This window comes from Benincasa hispida, chromosome 8, assembly GCF_027475165.1.
Source record: "Benincasa hispida cultivar pf3 chromosome 8, pf3_genome.v1.1, whole genome shotgun sequence".
Lineage (NCBI taxonomy): Eukaryota > Viridiplantae > Streptophyta > Magnoliopsida > Cucurbitales > Cucurbitaceae > Benincasa > Benincasa hispida.
In genome coordinates, this window is record NC_143485.1 from 22340751 (window position 1) to 22367498 (window position 26748).

Genomic DNA, 26748 nt, shown 5'->3' on the forward strand with positions numbered 1-26748 from the left:
TTCCAAAGATATTCCTAATTCCGCAGGCGTCGGTCTCTCTCTATTCTGGCAGCTTCCAGCGCTCTCCTAAGCTTATCGAAACGATCTATCGGCACAACCTTCTTTTCTCGCGTCTGCCGTAAAATGAAAGAAAAACTAAGAACAAGGCTACACTATGAACAGAACGGTGAACTCGTAAAAACTGCTCAACCCCTTTTTTGAAGGATGCCTTTGGTATTTATAGAACTTCCAGGGTGAAAGGCGGCTTCTCTCTCATGATTGTACAAATAGGACGACTTTAATTCCTGACTAATGCGCCGAATATTTGTCACCGAAAAGCTGAATGTACTTGTTCGTCAGTGGCTGTCAACTTAATTCGGAATCGACTGTTATCAACTTTCTATCCCATCGTGATTAATTATACCTTTCACCAAGATGTGCCTACCATATTGCGCCGACCATGTTGTGGCAATCCTTCTTGGGCAAATGTTTACGAACACAATCACCGTAAAGCCTTGCGGTAATGCTACGCTCGACCAATGATTTCCTATGATCACGATTTTTGCCTTGCATCAATGCATATTCTGCATAAAAACACGAAAATCAACTATTCCTATATGATGAATGCATGTGGCTGCAATATAATAAACTTAATGCTTTTTGGACACAATTTGACATATTTTATCAACATAAGCCAGCATTGTTTAAGAACTTAGCACTATGATAACAGGGCACATTATCTCAGCTATGGCAGTGGGAGACATCCAGTTTACTTTACAGAATAGGTTTCTTATATTAAAAGATGTCTTTGTAATTCCTAAACTATAAAGGAACCTTATTTCTGTAAAGTGTATGTTACAATACAATTACACTATTTCTTTCAAATTGAATAAAGCATTTATTCGTAAGGATGGTGTTGAAATTTGTACCACTAAACTGGAAAATAACTTGTATGTGCTAAGACCTTTATCCTTAAGTTTCCTCCATAACATAAAGATATTTAAATCTGCTGTATCTCAATCTAAATGCCAATGAGTTTCTCCAGAACCTTGTGGGACATGGTTTGTTCGATGATGAGTTACGCTTCCTTACCGGACTCGTTTTGGGATTTCGCAATGGAGACTGTGGTAGACATTCTCAACTGTGTCCTTTTCAAAGTGTTGCAAGAACACCTTTGGAGTTGTGGAATGGGCGTAAAGCTAGTTTATGTCACTTCTGCATATGGAGTTGCCCAACACATGTGCTTGAGGCAAATCCCAAGAAGTTAGAATCATAATCGAGGTTGTGCCTCTTTGTAGGCTACTCCAAAGGTACACGAGGAGGTTACTTTTATGATCCATACGAAAATAAGGTGTTTGTTTCCATGAACGCTACTTCTTGGAGGAGGATCATATCAGGGAGCATAGTCCACGTAGTAAAGTCGTGTTAAGTGAGCTTTTCAAAGAAACTATTGAAACTTCAACAAGAGTTTTTGAAGGACCTGATTCATCATCCAGAATTGTTGATGATAGTTCCACTGGTAGGTCGGTTCAACCTCAAGAGTTGAGGGAACCTCGACGCAGTGGGAGGGTTACGAATCCGCGTGATCGCTATCTGGGTTTCACAGAAATCCTAGCTATGGTGACGTTGAGGATCCATTTTCCTATAAAAGGGCAATGGAGGATGTTGACCGCGATGAATGGGTCAAAGCCATGAATCTCGAGATGGAGTCGATGTACTTCAACTCAGTATAGGATCTTGTAGATCAGTCTAAAAGGGTAAGACCTATAGGTTGTAATTGGATCTACAAGCGCAAACGAGGTGCTGATGGGAAGGTGCAAACCTTCAAGGCTGGACTTGTGGCAAAGGGTTATACCCAGGTGGAGGAAGTCAACTATGAGGATACTTTCTCACCTGTTGCCATATTAAAGTCGATCCGCATGATAGTGCATCGAGGTGACGTGATCGTCATGAAGATCGCCTCGGAGATAAACGTTGTTGATTCGTTTACGAAGGCTCTCACGGCTACAGTGTTTGAGGCTCACCTTCAGAGCATGGGTCTATGGGACCGCCCGCGGCTGGACTAGGGCAAGTGGGAGATTTTGTTGTACTGGGTTTTTAAGCCGTAATTTATTGTTTTGTGCCTATCTACTTGTACTCCCCACTTCGCTTTAGGACAAGTGGGAGATTGTTGGGGTTTGTGCCTTAAAGTCTCGTATCCATTAGTTTGTAAATAATTTTGTACGAACACTTGTGATGTATAATATAATGGTATTTACTTCACTACTTGACTTTGCATATTTAGATATTTTTTATTTTACCACAAACCAATAAACTTAATATCCCTGGTTATCTGTATGTAACTTAAGCATGTATATGGTGACATACAAGTGGATCATGTCTTGAGTGATAACTAAAATGGTCTATAGTATATGGATATAGAAGGGAAACCTTATCCTAGTAACGCTACAAATGTGACCCGCTTTGTGGAATGGTCACAAGTGTTGTGACTTGTTACAGATGATCTGATCCTGATCATTCGTGCAGGAGACATACGAGCGGGGGTGTCCTATACAAAGAGTTTGTATAAGACCTGACCATGAAGTGTTAACATCTTGTTATATAACACCGTTCATAACTGAGACTTCACTTCACTAGAATGACCATAGGTAACATGACCTCAATCCTAAGTGAGTTGGAACTCCTGCCATTGAGGGCGGTCCTTTGATTTGCATGGGTGCAAGTGGCCAGAACGCTAACTCAAACCTATAATTTTGAGGATTCGTCTCATTTGGGAGCTGGGAACTCAACTTCACAAGTTGGAACTCACTTCTTCCCTGAGGTAGGGGTAAGTAGATAGACAGCTCCTTTAAGGGTTGATTCCAGGGCTTGAACGATTTGGCACCACGCACCTTCTCATGGCCCGAGAGGTGTTCACACATAGTAGGACTATGTTGTATTGTTCATTAGAGGGACTAGTGATACTTAAGGAGGAAGATGTAATTACAGGAGCAAAACAGTAAATTGGCCTGCTGTAATTATGAGCATCTATGAAAGGTCATCGTACTGATGATTGGTTATATCCAATGGACATAGAAATATATCTGTGGAAAGAAGAGTTCAACTTTCGATCTTTAGTGGAATGTCTGACACTTAACGGATGGTGGATATCATGACTAAAGAGTTTAGTCAGCTATTCATGTACCATTCGAGTTTTAAGCCATAGGTCCATAAGGTTCCCTTGGTAGCTTGGATACAAGTTGAGAATCAGTTTTTAGGTCAGTTTGAAATGTTCGAATTGACAAGAGGGGGTTCGATTATATATGATATAATTTAACGATAATTAAATATGATATAATTAATTTTATATATGAGATACATTAATTTAGAGGAAATTGGATATAAATAAGATTGATATCTAATAGAGGAAAATATTATAATTAATATATGATATTAATTATATGTTATAAATATGATAAGATCACATTCATTGGACGGCTATAAAGGAAATGGTAAGGCGCCTCTTCGTTCTAAATAACGGATGAGTGCAATATAAATAGCAGACGGTCTGTTGATCTCAGAGTGTGCAGACATTGTGAAAAGATAGTGTCATCGTTTAGAAAATCAGTGCCTATACGATAGTGACTGCACAATCAATTAAAAAACGATATTGCTAAGCGATCACATACCGATTGCACCGTTGCGCACTATTATCTAAACGATCGTTTACCTTTTTCCTAAGCGATCGTTTAGCTCCCGGTATTTATTAGACGATCACTTAGTTATTCCTACGTGATTGTTCGGAACGAATCCTTTTCCTACATGATCATTTAGACAATCGTTTACCTTTTCCTACACGATCGTTTAGACGATCGCTTACTTTTCCTACACGATCATATACTTCACCTAAACGATCAAGCATCTTGTTTATGCAATAGACGACGTTGATCGTTGTGTACGGTATCTCTTCCTCCTTCCCTCTACCAAATCCGAACAAAGCCCACACTTTGGATTCTCACTCCAAGAATACTGAGGGCTCTAAGTGGTGTTGTCTTCTCTGTTTCCTTCTGTCGAGAGGTGATTGTTTGAGGTAGACGGTTGGGCTTCAGACTTACTGTGAAGAAGATATCTTCATCTAGTATGATTTCTTGATCTCTTTAGCATCATGAAAGTATGTTTGAATGTATATGCGGTAATTCTATCACAATGAATTGAAAAGATCCGCTTCCGCTCGTAGGTACTCTTGAATAAAAGTTCCTTCATAGTTGTGTTCCCAGCTCCCCAATCAGAAGAATCTCCAAAATGATAGGCTTGTTGAGTCGACGATCTAGCCACTCTCAACCATAAAAATCAAAGGATCGTCTTCATACAGAATTCAGGTCATGTTACCTCTGGATATTTTGGTGAAATGTAAGTCTCTATTATGAACGGCGTTATATAATGAGACTAAACATTTCGTGGTCCGGTCTTATACAAAATCCTTTGTATAGAATATCCTCGCTCACATGTTTTCCACATGAATGATTAGGATCAAATCATTTGTAGTACTTTACAACAATTTTAACATCTACAAAGCAATCCATACTCATAGTGTCACAAGGATAAGGTGTCCAACCTTATCCATCTACTATTGACCATTTAGGTTTTACTTAAACATGATCCACCTGTATGTCTCTACATACATGTTCAAGCTACAAAGATAATCTTGGATATTAGTTTATTGGTTTGTGGTTAATGCAACTAATTTTTGAAATAAAACATCACATATTTTATTACATAAATAAAATGTTTTTCCATTACAATTACAAACTATGGGACCCTACGAGATTTAGGGCATCAACCCCAACACCACCATTATTTCTTCATCTATACCCACGCCTGTCATCATGACTGACATTAGTTTCGGTTTAGAAGATTCTTTAATTGATTATTATGAAGATGAAGCTGTTGGGATTGGTGTCCTAAATCTCTTATAATTTTGTAGTTTATAAACTTTGTATAAACATATTATTGTTAGAAAAATAAGTGTTGGTTTATAAGCATATACTCAATCCAATAAACTAAGATCCTAGGTTATTTTATGTCATTTAAACAAGTATGTAGAGACATACAAGTGGAGATTGTTTAAATAATTACCTAAATGGTCTGTAGTAGATGGATGAGGCTGGGCACCTTATCCTGGTAATACTATGGATACGACCCGCTTTGTAGATGTTACAAGTGTTGTAAAGTGCTACAAATAATCTGATCCTGATCACTCATGTGAAGGTATGTGAGTAGGGGTATCCTATACAAAGAGTTTGTATAAGATCGGACCACGAAATGATTAGTCTCATTATATAACGCCATTAATAATAGAGACTTACATTTCACTAGGATGACCATAGGTGACATGACTTGAATCCTGCATGAGTTGTGAACTCCTACTAATGAAGGCGACCCTTTGATTTGTATGGGTGAGAGTGGCCAGATTGTCAACTCAATAAGCCTACCATTTTAGGGATTCGTCTGACTGAGGAGCTGGGAACACAGCTACACGAGACGAAATTCACTTCTTGCCCGATGCAGGGGCAAGTAGAAAAATTGCTCCCTTAATGACTGATTCTGGGGCTTGAACATAATGGCCACACCCTCTCCTGGCCCGAAAGGGACTTGATCATAGTTGAACTATGACTTATTGTTCATTAAAGGGCTCAGTGGTACTTAAGGAGTTAGATATAATTACAGGGATAAAACGGTAATTTTGTCTCGGTTGTACTTACGAGCAATTTGTGAAGGGTCATCGCCCTGTTGATTGGTTATATTCAATGGACACATAAATATATCGGTAGTATAAAGAGTGAAGCTCTCGGTCTCTTGTGGAATGACCGATAGTTAATGGAAATTGGATAATTTAATTAAAAAGTTTAATTAATTATCCAAGTACCATTGGAGCTTCAATCTACATGTCTATAAGGTTTCCTCTATAGCTCAACAGGGATTTAATTGAGAATTAATTTTGGATTAATTTGAAGTGTTCAAATTAATTGAAGAAATTAATTATATATGATATAATTAATTAAATTAATTATATATGTGATATAATTAATATAATGTATTTGATACACTATAATATAAGGCAATATGAGAGGAATTTGAATATGATTCAAATACTAATTATATGAATGAGATTCATGTAATTAAATTTGATATAAATATGATTTATATTAATACCATAAATAAGTTGAGAGGAATTAAATATTTGGATATGATCCAAATATAAATTATATGAATGAGACTCATTTAAGTGAATTTAATATAAATATGATTTATATTAAATGTCATGTATTAATGAGAGAAAATAATACTATAGGTTATGTTCTATTTGATGCAATATAAAACTATAGGCTATATGTTATATTTGATATAACATATAGTGTATATATATCTATATATAATAAAGTAGTTATTATATATAAAAAAATATTTGTTTATTTATTTATTATTATTATTAATTTAATTTAATTTAAATTAATTTTAAATAACTCCCTCCCCTTCATCGTTCAGTCAAACATGTGGGGTGAGTGAGATATGTGGTGGATGCTTCATCTTCTTCCACAAAGTTTTTTTACAGAGAAAAGTTCTCTGAGAAAAACTCTTCCTCTCTTCCTCTCTTTCTCTCTTTACCTCTACCAAATCTAAGGCAAAGCCCACACCTCTCACAAATTCTCAAACCCTAAGGAGAATATAGGAGGCTCCATTTTGGTGGTGTCCCAATTGGGATTTGCATTTGGTAGATCCCTTAATAGCGTGCCGTAATTTTTATTCTTAATGCATAATCCTTCTCTTATTTATTCTATAATTCTATAAATTCTGTGAAAGAACGAAATTGGACCGATCCTCACATTCCACTGTGTAAACCTTCAATGGTTTTCCCTTCAGAAGAGGATTCATTAGACAATGGATTCTCTTTGGTGACAATCCCAATATTTGTTGATTTCGAGAGCTGCTCCCATATGCAACCTTGAAGGGTGGCAACTCTTCAGATCGTTGAATTTTCTTGGAATGACTTTGAGTAATTATTCTCATTTAAAAACCACTTGAAGTTTTGGAAGTGTTGTTTTTAGATATCATGACTTCTTTTTGTTGTAAAGAAAGAGATGAAAGGTAGAGATGGTCCCACTGGGCATGTCAATCTGTTCACACGAGATTTCATGAGAAATTTAATTCGTGGAATTTGAACTTTGTATTTGTATTCATTTCTTTAATATAGTGAATACAATCTATAATACATAATATTTTGATGCTTTCTCTAAAAGAAGTAAAATTTAATATTTGGGCTTGTTGATATTTCTGGATGATCGGTCTTTGGGCTTGTTGATCTTCTTGGACGACCGGTCTTTGGGCTTATTGATCTTATTTGATAATTTGGATCGACCTCTAGCTTGTTGATCATCTTAGAGGATCGACCTTTAGGCTTGTTGATCAGTTTGAGTCGATCTCTGGCTTGTTGATCTACTTAAATTGACCTTTGGAGCTTTTGACTTCAGGAAACATAAGAGTTGTATTTTTAGATTTTTAAAGCTTAGGAGGAATTTTATTCTTCAGATCTTCAGAGCTTGAAGACAGTTGTATTCTTCAAATCTTAAGAGTTTAAGAGAAGCTATATTCTTCAGATCTTCTTAGCTCCAAGGAGTTATATTCTTAAGGTCTTCAAAGCTTTAAAGTTTAGATCTTCAGAATTTAAAGCTTCATAGCTTCAGTCTTTAGAGCTCGAGAGAAGTTATTTTCTTCAAATATTCAGGGCTTCAATCTTTGGAGCTTCAGATCTTCAAAGAGCTTTGTCAAGGAAATCGGATTCGGGATTTCCATGAGCAGCAGAACAAGATTATTCCAAATCACAATCATAAATGAACAATACATTTACAATCGAATATAAAATAAGTGGTTATGCAAATAATACAAAAATTACAACATGAAAAAACTCAAATGCACAAAGAGAGAAACTCTATGAACATTTGAAGATGCGTCTCCATGCTCCGTTGCACACGAACGCTCGAACAACAGCAACTTCGAACGCCCAATCTACACGACCGCAACATTGCAACGAACACTTCGTGCTCATCCCCAACGATCGCCTCGGTCATGAACTCCTCAGCAACACGAACGACCTCCACAGCACCACGAACGGCCTTTAGAAAACCTCGACGGTGTCGAGTTGAGTTTGACACCACCAACAAGGCTACATTGATATTCTCGATGTGAAAATCCAGAAGGTGGGCTCTGTTCGGACTTGGTGTGAGGTAGACGAAGAAGGAAACACCGATTGTGTACATGACTAGACAAGTGGGAGATGGCAGAGACCTATCGTATAAGTCGATGCCCAATCGTTTAGATAAAGCTAGGCGATCGTCTAGCAAAAGCTATGCGATCATTTAGCTCATCGTTTAGCTCGGTCTGTCACCTACAGACTCTACACAATCGTTTACTTAGGGCAAGCGATCGTCTAGAAAAACTATGCGATCGTTTAGTAAATACTACACGATCGTTTAGCTCACCCAACCGTCGTTTAGTAAATCTGTATTTACTTGACGACCGCGTGAGTTTCTTTTGTGCGAGAGAGAAAACTCAAAAAACTTTTTAGCGTTTTTAAAAATTATTTTCAAAATAGGAAAACCACTTTCCTTTTAAACTCACGGTTACCATGAATCCAATAACCACCCACTCACTTGGTTATTAAAGAAAAATAATTAATTATCCAATAATTAATATTATTGTAAATATAAATGATAACCAACTTATCATACTATATTTATAACCTATAGTTTTAATATTTCATCTCATGAAACATATAAACCATAGCTCTTTTTCTATTCCATGGTACTTAATGTAAATCTCATTTACATCAATCCTCCACTAGATGTATCTTATACATCATACAGATTATATCATATATAATCAAAATACCTCTTGTTAATTTGAACATTTCAAATCAACACCAAGATATGATCCTCAACTAAATCCATTGAGCTACCAAGGGGACCTCATGGACCTATAGCTCAAAGCTCCAACGGTACATGAATAACTGACTAAACTATTTAGTCACGGGATCCACCATTCGTTAACTGCCAGGCACTCCACTAAATACCAACAGCCAAACTCTCCTTAGCACAGATATATTATGTGTCCATCTTAACCAATCAGCAATGCAACAACCCTTCATAGATCACTTGTAAGTACAGTTGGGCCAATAACCGTTATGCCTCTGTAGTTACATCTGTCTTCTTAAGTACCACTGATCTCTCTAATGAACATAAGTCATAGTCCTACTATGACTAACTCTTCTCTTCCAAAGAGAAGTTGTGGCCACTATATTCAAGCCCTGGAATCAGCCCTTAAGAGAGTAATCTCTCTACTTATCCCTGCTTCGAGAAAGAAGTGAATTCCATCTTGTGGATTGAGTTCCCAGCTCCCAGATCAGACAAGTCCCCAAAAAGGTAGGCATGTTGAGTTGGCAATCTGGCTATTCTCACCCATACTAATCAAAGGACTGCTCTCAAAGGCAGGAGTTCCCAAAACACTCAGGATTGAGGTCGTGTCACCTATGGTCGTTTAGGTGAGATGTAAGTCTCTAGTATCAATGGCATTATATACAGAGTCTAGTCATCTCGTGGTCCAGGTCTTATACAAACTCTTTGTATAGGACATCCCCTGCTCCCACGTCTCCACATGAATGGTCAGGATCTAACATCTGTAGTAGTTTACAACACTTACAAACTTCTACAAAGCGGGTCGTATCCGTAGTGTTACCAGGATCAGGTATCTCACCTTAATTCTTATACTACTAATAAGTAGCCTTTTTATTTCTATAGCTTCAAAGCCAAAGAGGAAGTTTCTTCTGATTCTCTGTCCTTTCCGTCCTTCTGGGCTGGGCTCTCGATATAGGCTATCACTTAATGCATAATCCACTTGTATATCACATATACATACTTAAATTCACATAAGATAACCAAGGAGCTTTGTTTATTGGATATGAGTAAATGCCAGAATTAAACAACACTTATTTTATTCATTGAACAATGTGTATCTTTACAAAACAATGAGACTCTAGGAGAATTAGGACACCAATACCAATACTTTGGCCTTCAATTCTTCCAATATTCTCCAAATTAAGAGGTAAGGTCTTTATTTATAGAGAATTTTCATGGTCCTTACATGGGCTTGGACCCAAATGCTTTTGTGCATGGGCTAAAGTTGGGTTTGGGCCCATTCTTTTCTTTTGCCCAAATTTCTGTTATGAGCTTGAATTGGGCTAGACTTGGATTCAAGCAATTCTAATTACATGACTCGATACAATTTAGAATTTCAATAACAAGCTTGGGCTTTCATTGTGGTGACCTGGCAAAATTTAATTGGCCAAGATTTCTCATTCAACGTTTAATTTTAAATCTTATTAAAATTTAACTTTATATTATAATACATGATATTAAGTGCATCTCATACAATTAATTTATATTTCCTTAGTTAATTTGAATAATTCAAATTAATTCAAAACTAAATTATTCTTATTTTATCCGTAGTGAGTTAGCAAGGAGACCTGCTGAACCTATAGATTAGAAGCTCTAATGATACGAGATTAACAAACTAAATTCTTTAATTCAATTAATCAACATCTATTAACTGTGAGTCACTCTACTAAAGATCCACAACTACACTTTTTGCACTATGGATATATTATATTTCTTTACCCATGAATATAACCATTACTAGTAAGTCAATCCTTCATGAATGACTCGTAATCATAGTTGGGTCAAATTACCATTTTACCCCTGTAATTACCTTTTACCCCTTAAGTACCATTGATCCCTTTAATGAACAACCAGTTTATAGTCCAAGTATAAACGAAATTACTCTCAGGCCAACGAGAGGTTGAGACCTCATCAAGATCCGGAATCAGTCCTTAAGGGAGTAATTCATCTAATTACCCTAAAGATGGGAAGGAGTGAATTCCATCTTATGTAGCTATGTTCCCAACTCCCTATTTGGACAAATCCTAAAATGGTAGGCTGAGTCGACGATACTGGCCATTCTCACCCATACAAATCAAAGGACTGCCTTTATAGACAAGAATTCATAACTCACTCAAGATTGAGGTCGAGTTACTAATTGTCATCCTATGAAATGTTAATCTCTTCAGTCAACAGTATTATAAAGAGAGATTAAACATTTTGTGGTTTGGTCTTATACAAACTCTTTGTATAGGATACCCCTATTTACATGTCTCCACATGAATGTCGGATCACATCATTTGTAACACTTACAACTCTTGTAACATTTACAAAGTGTGTCATATATGTAGTGTCATCAGGATAAGACACTCAACCTTATCTATATACTACAGACCATTTAGGTTATTACTTGAACATGATCCATCTGTATGTCTACCACATACTCAAGTTACATTAAATAACCTTGGATCTTAGTTTATTGGATTGAGTTAATACAATCTAAATGTCAAATAAAATAACTCCTTATTTTATTAAATAAATAATTCATATATACAATTTAGAATTTACAAACTATGAGAACCGCATGACCAACCCCAATGTTAACCTAGATGTAATATGAATATCTTATGAAGGAATGGTTTACATATAGTAATTATATTTATGAACACAACTTGTTCTATAATGCATAAGAGTCTAACTACAGGTCTATAGTAGTTTGCTCCATAGTTAATGAATGGAGGTTAATTAATTAATCTCGAATCATTGGAGCTTATAATATGTAAGTCCATAAGGCCCCCTTGCTAGCTCATAATGGACTAACAAAGATCAAGGTATTGAAAGAATAATTTGAAGGGTTTAAATTAATTTATGGAAAATATATTTGTTGTATTAGATACAATTAATATAAGTTACAATGTACGTAAATACAATTTTATATAGTTAGTTATGAATATGTTTCAAATTAGGACTATATGATATGGAAAAATAAATGTAATTGAATATGATTCAAATATTTTATCATTTAATATGAATGAGATTTATATTAACAAAAGATTAATGTATTTGAAAATGATTAAAATAATTTATCATTTTTTATAAATGAGATTCATATTAAAACTATAGGCTATGAGAGAAATATAAATTTGAATATGATTCAAATGATTATTTATGTTAATATAAGAAATTAAAATAAATGATATAATTGTAATTAGGTTTTAACCTAATTAGGACCTATTTATAGGACCTTTATGAGAAGAGTTGAAGGCTTTCAACCATATTCTCAAGTATTCTGCATAAAGCTCTCTGACCTTTACCTATCTCCCCTCACCAAATTCCCTCTCTCGCCATAGACTCTCATATGTCGATCCTTGCTAAGAGATATACATGGAAGATCTATTGGAGTAGTTCATCAAAGTGAAGGAAAAATGTTGCTGAAAAGTGTTTTTGTAAGGTATGATTCTAAACATTTTTTTTTCACATTTCTTGAATTTTTTCTTGTGAATAAAAAATCAAAGCAAAGCGATAATTTGTTCCCCTGAGGACTCGATCCCTTCAGATAGATTGGTTTGGTTTAGTTAGACCGGTTTGGTCAGTTTAGTCAAACTAATTTGGTTCGGTTTGGTTCACCTGCTTAATTAATTTTGCTATTTAGTCCTATGTTTTTCATTCATGGGTTTTAGCCACTATTCTTTGCATTTGTGGGTCTCTGTTCCATTTTAAGATCTACTGTTCATGGGTCTCTATTTCCAGCCTAGAAGTTCATCGTGTTTTTGTTCTTCATGGGTCTTTATTTCCAACCTAAAAGTTCCTTGAGTTTCCACTCTTCATGGGTCTTTGTTTCTAGCCTAGGTTTACCTGATTTGATTCGGAAGTTTTTCGATTTCTATCATCTACCATCTTGAACTTCACTGCTTCACTCTATCACTTCACAAACTCATTGTTGGGATTGATGTCCTAAATCTAATGTATCTGGCGGTTTGTAGTTTTGTTAACATATATTTATCTAATAAAATTAGAGGTATTTTATTTGCATTTAGGCAGCATTAATTCAAACTAAGATCCAAGGTTATATGATGTCACTTGAATAGTATATGATTGACATACAGTTAGTTCATGTTCAAGTAATAACCTAAAAGGTTTGCAGTAAATGGATGAAGGTTGAAAGCCTTATCTTGGTAACATTATGGATACGACCCACTTTGTGATTGTTACATGAGATATAAGTGTTATAAGCAATATGAACCATATTTTTCATGTAAAGACATGTGAGTGGGAGTATCCTGTATAAAGGAGTTTATACATACACCGAACCACGAAATAATTAGTTTCTATTTATAACACTGTTACTTGAAAAAACTGATATTTCAATAGGATGACCATATGAGACTTGACCTTAAACCTGAGTGAGTTGTGAATTCCTGTTATATTGGCAGTCTTTTGATCTATATGGGTGAGAGTGGTCATGATAGCCGACTCAATAAGCCTACAATCTTGAGGATTTGTCTAATTAGGGAGCTGGAAACACAGTTACATAAGATAGAATTCCCTCCTTCCCATTCCTTAGAAAAGTAGATAAATTGCTCCCTTAATAGCTGGTTTCGAGTCTTGAACAATGAGGCATCAACCTCTCATTGGCCTGAGAGGTGTTAGTTTATAGTTGGACTATAAATTGTTTGTTCGTTAGAGGAATCAGTGGTACTTAAGGAGTTAGATGTAACTGTAGGGGTAAAATAATATTTTGACCCGATTGTAGTTATGAGCATTTGTGAAGGGTCATCGCTCTGTTGATTGGTTATATCTATGGATACAAAAATATATCTACAATGCAAAGAGTGCAACTATCAATTTTTAATAGAGTGCTTGGTAGTTAATGGATATTATTAATTGGATTAAAGGAGTTTAATCAATTAATCTCATATCACTAGAGCTTCTAATCTATAGGTCTATAAGGTCCCTTTGTTAGCTCATTAAAGGATAACAATGAGGAATGATTTAAATTGTTCAATCAATGAGGAGATTTTATATTAATAAGGTTAATATATAATGGTTAATTATAGATATGATATATTATCCAAATTATGTAAGAGAGATATATTTGAATAAAATTCTAACATTAAATTTATATGAATTGGATTCATAAAGAGATGTACACATATAAATATGTGATATTTATATATTAGTTAACTCCATATTAAATATATTTTAATATAGCTATTTAATTGATTAATTAATGGTTGATTAATTAACTAAGAAATAATGGAGATTGGAAGTTAACATAAATATATGATATTTATGATAATTAAATAAATGTATATTAAATAGGATTTAATATATGGTTATTAATTAATGTGTTAATTAATTAAATAAGGATTATTTAATTAATTAGTATTAAGGGTATAAAGGAAAAATCTTGGAGAAGAGGTTAACTCTTCTCCATATAAATATATCCTTATAGCCCATTTAGGGCAAAATGAGTTTTTTACACAATCCTCCACCTTCCCTCTAACTTTTCTCTAGAAATTCTCCACCATTTTCTTCCTCAAAACTTCTTGGAGACCACTCTTCCAAGTTCTTTGGAATCCTAGAGAATTGCATATTTTGTTGGTGGTGTCCTTTTTCTTGGAGAAGTTGGAGATCATTGATAACGGTGGAAGAGGAAAGTTGGAGAAATCAACAAAGATGAGTTTTGATTTCTTCTCTTCTTCCTCTTTTCTAGTATGCTTTTGTTTCTGTTTAAATGTTTATCCTACAAATGTATGTTTTATTTTACTGTTTTTTGTTTCATTCACACACTTCCGTGGGAATTCGATTCCTTCACTCAAGTTGGTTGTCCTCCTACCACATTGAGTTTGAAGGAGAGTGTTAATGAAAATTATGGTTTATGTTTATAAGTCCTAACTGTCCTGATTAGTATTTCCCTTTCTTATATTTTCATTTCCTGTACTTTTTCTTTCTCTGTTATTTTCTCTTGTATTTTTTGTGTCTATTTATTTGTTCATTCACCTATGCTGATTATGTTGGTTATTCAACAAAATACACAAAAGAACAACAATGAAAGAAGTAACCCATAGATCTTTTTTAAAAATTGTGAGTTCTTTTCATCTTTCCAATGTAGGGATCCTCAACATCTTCCTTTAAGATGATGCTCTTTTTAGTTTCACCACGTTTTTGGTCGAATTACATTTTTTTTTAGATTTAGTATCCATTTTGGTTTCATGAGCTTTGATATATTAGATAAGTAATAAGTATATGTATTATCTCAAAATAATTTCATGATTAAAAAATAAAGTAAACTTGAAAGTTCAAAGACTAAAATGAGTTTTAAACGTAATAAATTTAAGTCAACCCGAAAAAAATTTGACTACTAAGTTTGTTGGAACGATTACACTTGTACAGGAATCAAACCAGAATATGGTAGCATGACACCGAGTCAAATCTGTTAGAGTAGCTACTCATAAACAAAAACGGAAGTGGAACACGGTGATGATGAATAAAACCTATATAGTAGAAGCTCGTTAAAGGCTGAGTCACAGATCTTGCTCTCTTTAAGATGATTTGCAACTCTGCCCTTTGTACAAGCAGTTTCGAAAAGGCCACATTGTCCTCAAGATAAAACAGCCCAGATGGAAAACTTGTCTCAATTAGAATTGTAGATCGGAAAACAACACCCACCAGAATGTGCTCGGGAAATGGAGAACGCAAAGAAAGCTGAAAATGCGAGTAAAGAAAAGACAATGATTTTCATTGTGTTAAAATGATGAAACTTGATGCAATTTATAGGCCTTGAAGGTCAATGGTAACACAAAATGAAAGAGGAGAAGAAAGCGTGGAACCATGGAACGTGTGCGAGGGCCATGCATAAGAAGCGCGTGCGAAACGACTGAAGAAATTTTTTTTAATAACAATAAAAGATAAAGAAAAATAAAAATATTATTTTTATTCCTTAACTCGCCCATCCGACCGGACGAGCGTGGCGGTGGCGCACGCGTGTGGAAAGATCACCACATCCACATTTGCCTTTTTCCTTACCTCCTCTAAAACATGGGTACCCCTTAAGGCCCAAACCCATAACTTAAGGTGGGAGTTTGAAAAGAAGGTTCCACTTGTTAACCTTAGCAATGTGGGAATCTATATTTGGAATAAAATATTAAAAAAAATTCAACAATCCTACACGTGAAATTTTCACTAACAATCCTGCACTTGAAAATTTTAAAACATTTTCCATCGAGTAATATCAATCTCTATAACACTATGCATCAACAAAGGTGTCTTATGACTTGAACCTTTACATAGTGAAGATGATTATATATTATAGTAACTCTTGGTTTTAAACTCTATCTCTAACAACATCTCACACACAACATCATTAGAGTGTAGTTCGAAAGCCCGTGCTTTAAGGTCTAGCATGTGTATCCCAGTTTAGTGAACACTCTAGATAATTTGCTTAAAATTCCATAGGAAGTAGCCCTTACTTCCATATCCACATAGGTAAGTCTATAAAGATTACGAAAGAGTACTCATGTGGCTACATACTCCACTTGACATCAAGTATAGATCTCATTAAGAACTAAGTTCAACCTTTTTTACGCTTCAGGATATCATGCTCAAACTCTAGGTCATAGGAAGGAAATTTTGTGTTCATTTTAGCATGATTCACTTCATATCACTTGTGATCAATTATTATCTGTTGAACCTGTTTCTTGGGTTCTTTAGTCTATAGATTGGGTTTTTCCCACACGTGATTCATCTTTCTATAGGCATAAGTCCCAATCCTTTCTAAGGTTTTGAAAACCTTCTCTCCGGCTAGTTCTTTCGTCAAAGGACCTGTCAGGTTTTTATCAGTCCATATGTGATCCATTCTAACTGCACTAGTAGTGAGGAACTCTCTAATAGTACTATGCTTACGACATATTTGTCATCTCTTTCTGTTGTAGTAACGGTTCTGAACTTTTGTGATTGTTACAGTATTATCACACAATGGATTAATATGGCTGGTATCGGTTTTTCCAATAAGTGAATCTCTAATAACAGACTTCTAAGCCAACCTACTTCTTCACTGGTTGTTGCTAATGCTGCCATTTCTGGCTCCATCATAGATTGGGTTAAAATAGTATGTTTCATGGACTTCCAAGAAATAGTTTCACCTACTATGTTAAAAAAAAATATAGCCACTAGTAGCCTTTGAATCATCTGAGAGGGAGTTCTATTCAGCATTGTTGAACCCTTCTAGGATAGTGGGAAACTTTTGATAATGTAATCCTAGATTGTGGGTTTTCTTCAAGTAACTCATAACCCTTTCTAGAGCATTCCAATGCTCTATAATAGGTTTTCTTGTAAACCTACAATGTAATCCTACAACATAAGCTACACCAAGCCTAGTATAGTCAACAGCGTATCTAAGACTACCTATGATGCTCGCATACTCAGATTGATTAACATCATCATCAATGTTCTTGAACAACTAAATACTAGGTCATAAAAAGTACATGTTGGTTTACATTCAAAGTAATTATATTTTTTTAGAACCTTCTTTATATAATGAGATTAATTTTAAAAATTTCTTTTGCAGACCTAATTACTTTTATGCCTAAGATTACATCTGCTTCTCCTAAGTCTTTCGTATCAAAGTTTACACTCAATAAGGATTTCACATAATTTATAACGTACAAGTTTGATCCAAAAATTAACAAATCATCTGCATACAAACATATGATAGTGCATATATTGTTTTCAAACTTATAGCAGATGTATTTGTCACTTTCACTAACTTTGAATCCTTTTGATATGATTAGATTATCGAATTTCTGATGTCATTGCTTAAGAGCTTGTTTCAGGCCATAAAGAGATTTATCTAACTTACTAACATTGTTCTCATGATCATGGACTATAAAGCCTTCAATCTATTTCATGTAAATCTCTTCTTCAAGTTCACGTTCAGGAATACAAGTTTTACATTCATCTAATGAACTACAAGGTTGTCTAGGGCAACTAGAGAAAAAAAGTTACGAATTAAGGTGATCCTAGTCACAGGGAGAAGATGTCAAAGAAATCTATGTTTTCTCTTTGTCTGAAACCCTTAGCTACAAGTTTGGCTTTGAACTTGTCAACTATTTCATCAGGTTTGAGTTTCTTCCTCATGCTCCATTTACATCCTATTGCTCTGTAACCAGGGGTAGGTCTACCAAATGCCAGGTCTTATTTGACTCAAGAGAGTCCATTTCATCATTTATAGCTTCTTGCCATAAATTGGCATCTACTGAGGACAGGGCATCTTTTAGGTTCTTAGGATTCTTTCTATTGAAAGTTTGGAAGTTATACCCAAAGTCCTTGGCAGTACGAGTTCTTTTGCTTCTTCTAGGCTCTAGGTCTATGTCCTCATTTTGGAGTTTGAATGCTAATTGAAGGTAGACTGCTAGAACCCAAGCCCCCACTATTTTTTTTATTTAAAGGGAAATCTATCCTCAAAGAAGTCAGCGTCATTGGATTCGATTTGTTAGGTTATAGAACCTATAGGCTTTACTATTTACTGCGTATCCTATGAAGACACATTTGTAGGCTCTACTAGCAAGCTTTCTTCTTTTGGGATCTAGTATTCTTACATAGGCTAGACACCCCCAAGTTCTGAAATATGAGAAGTTCGATTTCTTATCCTTAAGGACTTTGTAGGGTGAGGTATGTTTTTAGATTTTGGTATTCTATTAAGCACAAGGTAAGGATAATTTCACCCCATCAATAAGAGGCAACTCTTGAATTAAGTAAAATAACAACTACTAGTTCAGAAAGAGTTCTATTTTTTCTTTCAGCTTTTTCATTCATTTCAGGAGAATACGGGTTATCTTTTCATGAAGTATTCCATTTGAGTTATAGAAATTATTAAAAACATCTGAATTGTTGGGGTTTGTGCCTTAAAGTCTCGTGTCCAGTAGTTTGTAAACAACTTTGTATGAACACTTGTGATGTATAATATAAATGATATTTACTTCAGTAATTGACTTTTACACATTTAGATTTTACCACAAACCAATAAACTTAATATCCCTGGTTATCTATATGTAACTTAAGCATGTATGTGGTGACATACAAGTAGATCATGTCTTGAGTGATAACCAAAATGGTTTATAGTATATGGATATAGGAGAGAAACTTTATCCTGGTAACGCTATGGATGCGGCCCACTTTGTGGAATGGTCATAAGCGTTGTGACTTATCACAGATGGTCTGATCCTGATCATTCGTGTAGGGGACATGCGAGCGGGGGTGTCCTATACAAAGAGTTTGTATAAGACCTGACTACGAAGTGTTAACATCTCGTTATATAACACCGTTCATAACTGAGACTTTACTTCACTAGGATGACCATAGGTAACATGACCTCAATCCTGAATGAGTTGGGAACTCTTGCCATTCAGGGCAGTCCTTTGATTTGCATGGGTGCGAGTAGCTAGAATGCCGACTCAAACCTACCATTTTGTGAATTCGTCTAATTTGGGATCTGGGAACTCAGTTATACAAGATAGAATTCACTCCTTTCCCGAGACAGGGGTAAGTAGATAGATAGTTCCCTTAAGGGTTGATTCCAGGGTTTGAACGATGTGACACCACGCATCTTCTCATGGCCCGAGAGGTGTTCACACATAGTAGGACTATGTTGTATTTTTCATTAGAGGGATCAGTGGTACTTAAGAAGAAAGATGTAATTACAGGGGAAAAACGGTAAATTGGCCTGCTGTAATTACGAGCATTTGTGAAGGGTCATCGTACTGATTATTGGTTATATCTAATGGACATAGAAATATATCTATGGTAAGAAGAGTTCAAATGTCGGTCTTTAGTGGAATGCCTGGTAGTTAACGGATGGTGGATATCGTGACTAAAGAGTTTAGTCAGTTATTCACGTACCATTGGAGCTTCGAGCCATAGGTCCATAAGGTCCCCTTGGTAGCTTGATACAAGTTGAGAGTCAGTTTTTGGGTCGATTTGAAATGTTCAAATTGAAAAGTGGGAGTTCAATTATATATGATATAATTGAACAAGTTAATTAAATATGATATAGTTAACTTTATGTATGAGATACATTAATTTGGAGGAAATTGGATATAAAAACGATTTATATCTAGTAGAGGAAAAATATTATAATTAATATATAATATTAATTTATAAGTTACGAATGTGATAAGATCACATTCATTTGAGGGTTATAAAGGAAATGGAAAGACGCCTCTTCGTTTTAAATAACGGATGAGTGCATTACAAATAGCAGACAGTGTGTTGATCTCGGTGTGCATGGGTATTGTGAAAATGATAGTGTCATCGTTTAGAAAACTAGTGCCTATACGATAATGACTGCACAATCGCTTACATATGCGATATTGCTAAACGATCGCATACCGATTACACCGTCGCACGCTATTATCTAAACCATCGTTTACCTTTTTACTAAGCGATCATTTAGCTCCCGATATTTACTAAACGGTCGTATAGACGATCACTTAGTTTTTCTTATGCGATCGTTTGGACGATTGCTCACCCTTTTCCTACACGATCGTTTATCTTTTCCTACGCGATCATTTAGACGATCGCTTACTTTTACTACACGATCGTATACTTCACCTAAACGATCAACCATGTTGTCTATGTGATAAACGACCGCATCTTCCACTTGCTTGATCGTTGTGTATGGTCTCTCTTCCTCCTTCCCTCTACCAAATTCGAACAAAGCCCACACTTTGGATTCTCACTCCAAGAATACTGAGGGCTCTAAGTGGCGTTGTCTTCTTCGTTTCCTTCTATCTGAGTGGTGACTATTCAAGGTAGACGTTGGGCTTCAGACTCGCTATGAAGAAGAAATCTTCATCTGGTATGATTTCTTGATGCCTTTAGCATTATGAAAGTATGTTTGAATGTATATGCAGTAATTCTGTCACAATGAATTGGAAAGATCCACTTCCGCTCATAGGTACTCTTGAATAAGAGTTCCTTCATGAATCGTATTCAATTCCTCTATCACTATTAAGTCCCTTAACTTTTCTATTAAACTGCGTTTCTATTTCAATCACAAACAATTTGAACACACATCAAAGGCATCACTTTTATTCTTTATCAAATATACAAAAGTGAAGTCAAAGCAGTCATCTATAAACGTGATAAAGTATCTTTTACTATTCCTAGTCAAGACACCATCAAATTCACATAAGATTGAATGAATTAAATCTAGAGACTCAGATTCCCTAAATACAAATTTATGTAGAGTTTTAGTTATTTTAGGTTGACTACAATATTCACATTTATTTGTAGATAGTTTAGGAATCATTTCCAACTTACTCATGTTACTAATTATTCATTTATTAACATGACAAAGCCTAGCATGCCAAATATTAAAAGAACAACATATAATCAAAAGACTTAGTTTTATTCAAGTCAAGATTATGTCTAAACATTCCATAAGTTGCATAAACCTTTCCCACGAAGACATTATTTTTTGTAAGGGTATACAAGTCGGCCCCTATGGTCTGAGTAACGCACGCCTTGTTGAGGAGATGGCCCAAGATCAGGTTCTTTCTTATATATGGAGTGTGCATAACTTCCTTAAGAGTGAGGTTCTTCTGTCAGGTTCGCCTGCTTAGCAGGATGACACCTGTTCCTATAGTTCCTAACCATATGTTTAGGTTTGTAACAGTAATAGCAAAGAAATTGTACCATTTCTTCTAAAGGGAGTTTGAGCTTCTTTTGATTCTTTTGGTTGCTGAAGCCTCGATTTTGACCTTTCCTCTTAATTCCCTTTGACTTTGGTTCAGGTTTTATCACAACAGAGGCAGACCTTCCTGGTACGATGTTTACCTTCTCCCTTTGTCCTGCCTGTGGGCTTCCTCTTCAATCCCTAGACATGTTATTAGACTCTCTAAGGAGAATTCCTTGGTCTTGTGCCTTAGGGTATTTTTAAAATCCTTCCACAAGGGGGTCAACTTGTCAATAATAACAATAATTTGAAATTGCTCATCAAGAGGCCTACCTTCACTCATTATCTCATTAGTTGTTTTCTGCAGTTCATGGGATTGAGCCTCCACAGATTTGTCGTCTTTCATTTGAAACTTCAGGTAACGTCTTACTACATATTTTTTCAAACCAGCCTCCTCGGTATCGTATTTTTTCTGTAGGGTGTCCCAAACTTCTTTTGATGTCTTCATTGTACTATAATAGTCATTGAGTTCATCAGTTAACCTATTTAAAATAAAGTTTTTGCAGAGAAAATCATTTTCTTCTCAAATAGTTGCTTCTTTGATTTGTTCTTCGGTAGGATCTTCTTTTGGGACAGTCAACTTCTCTTGGTGCAGGCATGAGCAACACTCTTGATGGTGGGGAAGAACAACATCCTCTACTTTCATAATTTGAAGTGCGCCCCTTCGAAATGGAAAGGATGTTGAGATCGAAGGACATGAAGTCGGTTTATGTTGACAGGGCCATCACGAACTGTGGCAGATGATACTGTCTTAAAATTGTTGGAACAATTACAATTATATAGGAACCAAAACCAGAATACAGGAGCAAGACATAGAGTCAGATCTGTCGGAGTAGCAGGAATGGAAGCGGAGCATAGTGACGACAAACAAAATCTATAAAACAGAAGCTCGTTAAAGGCTGAGTCGCAAATCTCACTTTCTTTAAGACATTTTGCAGCTTTGTCCTTTGTGCAAGTAGTTTCGGAAAAGCTATGTCGTCTCCAAGATAAAAAGATGAAACTGGCGCAATTTATAGGCCGGCCGAGAAAAAAATATTACTTTTGTTCCTTGCCTCGCCCATTCGTCCAGCTACACACATGTGGAAAGATCATCACATATTTGTCTATCTCCTCACCTACTTTAAAATATGGGTATCTCTTAAGGCTCGAACCTATAACTCAAGGTGGGAGTTTATAAAGCAGGTTTCACTTATTAACCTTAACAATGTGGGAATTTCTATTTGGAACAAATTTAAAAAAAAAAAAATTAACAAAGTTTATTGCCCCAAAGATTAATGATTCAGATCTCATCTTATATAAAGGGTGAATTTAAAAAAGCGATGAAAGAAGAATTAGTGTTAGAAGTAAAATCCTTGAAAAAGTTGCTAAAAGTAAGGAAGGAAAGAACGTGGTGGGTTATTGTGGCTCTAAACTAAAGCTTTGATAAGAACTTAAAGCTGCAACCCCATGTGTGAAAAATTCACAATTCAAAGACACTTTTCTTTTTTTGGTCAAATTTGGGGAAGTTGAGAAGATGAAGAATGCATTTTAAGTATACCTTAATCATTTATCATATTCAAAATCACTTCAAAATACGTCTTTAATTATTTAAAGTTAATTTAAATTTAATTTTACAGTTTTAAATATAATTTCAATCATTCAGTCAAAGATCATATTTCATAGTGATTTTTAAAATGACAAAAATGATTTTAACTATTTTAAAATCACTCTCGAAAATACCTTAAAATAATTTCTAAAAAAGAACCAAATGCCAATTTTTCCTTTCACAGAATCATATTCTAAAATTTAGTGAGCGATGGATGAAAGAGGTAAAGTAAAGCAAACGCTGCATATGAATTAAGTATGTCCCAAGCAAGGGTTTTGAAATATATTTCACCTATATTTCAATTCCATATAATAGAACAATTGAAGAAAATGACTCTATTTTAAGATTTAACGAAGTAGATAAACTAAATATGAATACTTACAAATAAAGGGACTAAAATAAAATGAGATTCAAATTAGAGGATCTAAAAGGTATTTAACCGAATTGTTATAATCGAAATTTTATTGATTTTTTAAGATATAAGAAAATATTTGACATTCACCTTTTATGTTAATGTTGAATATGAAAAATGTTGATAAAAATGTCAAGGTGCCAACACATAAATATAATAACTAATGCATTTGTCGCAAATATCGGTATAAATTAACTTTAAATCGATATATATATTCCTTTCGTTGAAGTTAGAGATTCAAATATCTATATTCTATACTAAAAATAGTAATAATAATTTTAAAACGCATTTTCACTTTCTCTAAATAAAAAAAAATTATAATTTTAATGTCGTTTGGTTTCAGATTTGAAAATAAGGAATTCAATAGAGATATAGAGTTCATGTATTTCATGTAACATGTGATTTGTAATAAATTTAGATTTTAAAAATGCATTTCGTGAACTCAATTTAAAAAGTTGTTCAAAATGCATGTTTCGTGACGTATTTAAACCATAAAAATAGTTGTAGTTACTGGGTTAAATTTCAAATATTATTAATTGATTTATGAGTTTGTTTTATTATTATTTTTCAATTTTATAGAATTTATAATTTATTATGTTATACATTTTAAATTAAAAGAAAAACCAAAATGTGTTTGTAAAATGAAATGAAATAATTTTCCAAGTTTTGAATTTTTTTTTTTAATTAAATTCTACCTTTTTAAGTTTTCAAATTTAAATTTTGGATACAATGAAAAACGTTTTTGTTGAACTTTTTTATTATTTGGATCAAAGCTAAACCAATGATATTTATTAAATACTATTTGATTCAATACATTTGGAAAATAAAAGGAATATTGCATAGCAAATACATCCTTAGTTTTTAAAATTTGAAAATATTTTACTTAAAAATATAGTAACATGATCAAAACAACTATATAGATTTCTGTTGTGAAGTCTTTGTCTTATAACTAAGAGATTGTTTTCAAAAAATCCTTCAAAATCCTTTGAGTATTGTTTTGTTTTGTCCTCACATGTCCAACAAAAAGTAAAGGTAGCTATCAAAATTTGTTGGTGACAATGCAATGTGTCCCAAAGAAACCCCTTTGACAATAATATACTTTTTTTTTCCATAAAAATTTAGAAAATTTGTACTTTTTGGATGAACTAACAAAACTTTAAACCACACGTAAACAAACAAAAATAAACATAGGAAGGTTAAAAGTGAACATGACTTAGCTGTAATTGACATATATATTACCTTTCTTAAGATCAAAAATTTGAATCTCCTTACACCATTTGTTGTACCAAAAAGTATATAGAAAGTTCTTAATTATCGACAAAATATTAATGTTATCCAAACAAATATGATATATCACTAATTGATCAAGATGATGAAAGTAAAAATGTTGATGGCAACGTAGACAAAAAGATACATTTAAGTTTGTAATTAGAAAATAACCGAATAGAATGGTTCTTCATTAAAAATTATTATTATTATTTGTTTTTAAGTGTATTTAAAATTTTAAAAACACTTTTAGATATAAAAATTTGTAAAAACAATTAATTAGTTAAAGGAAATCAATGGTGTGGAAAAATACTCTTAACTCTTGTATATAGGAAAATTTAATACATAGGATGGCGTCTAGTTATAATTTTGTAGTGTTTATAAAAATTTAAAATGTATAGACACTTGTAGATATATTAAAACTAGAGTTCATTAATTAAAAAAATTGGAATTTGTTCTTAATTTATTAAAAAATATTAGAATATTGAGATGGGGGAGGGGGAAATAGGCTAAAATATTTGTTGTAGTCCATGTATTTTGGGGTTTTTTTTTTTTTTTTGGTATGTAATGTTTAATTTTAATTTTTAAGAAATCTTAAAATTAGTTCTTGTAATTCATTAATTTTTAGCTTTTGTTAAAAAATATTAACATCTATTAATATTTCTTTCTATGCACAGTGTCATTTCTTGTATCGTTAAAAAATTAAATTTGAATGACTAAATTAAATTTAAGATTTATTGAAAATATATAAATTAAAATTGAAAAATTTAAAAATAAGGATTAAAATAAAATAAACCCTAAAATATAGATACGAAATGATATTTTAACCAAAAGAAAATAACACTATAAAGAAACAATCCAACTTTTGTACATTTCATAGGCGAAAATAATGAGAGGAAAGTGGGGTTTCTTGGTATGAATAATGAACATTAAGTTATTATTTATATTCTATGTCATAATTTTGATGTGATTTTGTTTTATTCCAATTGTATTTTCTATCACATATTAAATAGGAGTATTTTTACCATTAAATTTAATTGATGATGTGGCATTAGGGTTTTATAGGGAGGTCATCGAAAGTCTTGTCATTAGGTTGTTTTGATAGATGATGATAAATCAAATTTAGCTTTTGTGCTTTTTCAAGTTTATAGTTGATGTATTAAGTTACATGTCAAGAACATTCAAGTGAATTCGATCATCTTATTATTGGAGTGTTTCGAATCTTGGGCCAAAAAGTTTTATTCTTTATCTCAAGAGCTTTGATCTTAAGGCAATCTATGTTTAACCTAAACCTTATAATTGAGACAGTATCGATTTGAGTGATTTAGACCCCATTTGGTAACATTTGATTTTTTATTTTTGAAAATTAAGCCTATAGACTAGTTTCAACTCTAAATGTCTTTCAAATTTCTTATTTTGTTATCTACTTTTTTTCTAATGGTTTAAAAATTTAAACCATATTTTGAAAACTAAAACAAGTAGTTTTTAAAAATTTGTTTTTGTTTTTCGAATTTGACTAAGATTTTAATATTGTAGTCAAGAAAAATGCAAATCATTGTAAGAAATGAAAAGAAAATATACTTAATTTTCAAAAACAACAAACAAAAAATTGAAATAATTATTTTAATTTTAGAGATTTCCGAAAGTTTCTAATTTCAATTCAATTAGAGCTTTCATCATTGCTAGAAAAAACTAGTTGGATATTAAGAAAGTGATGGTGTTCAAAAGCTTTAAATTTAAATTATTTGAATGGGTGGTAGGCCTACTATTTTTGGTAATAGTTAAAATATACTTTTGGTCTCCA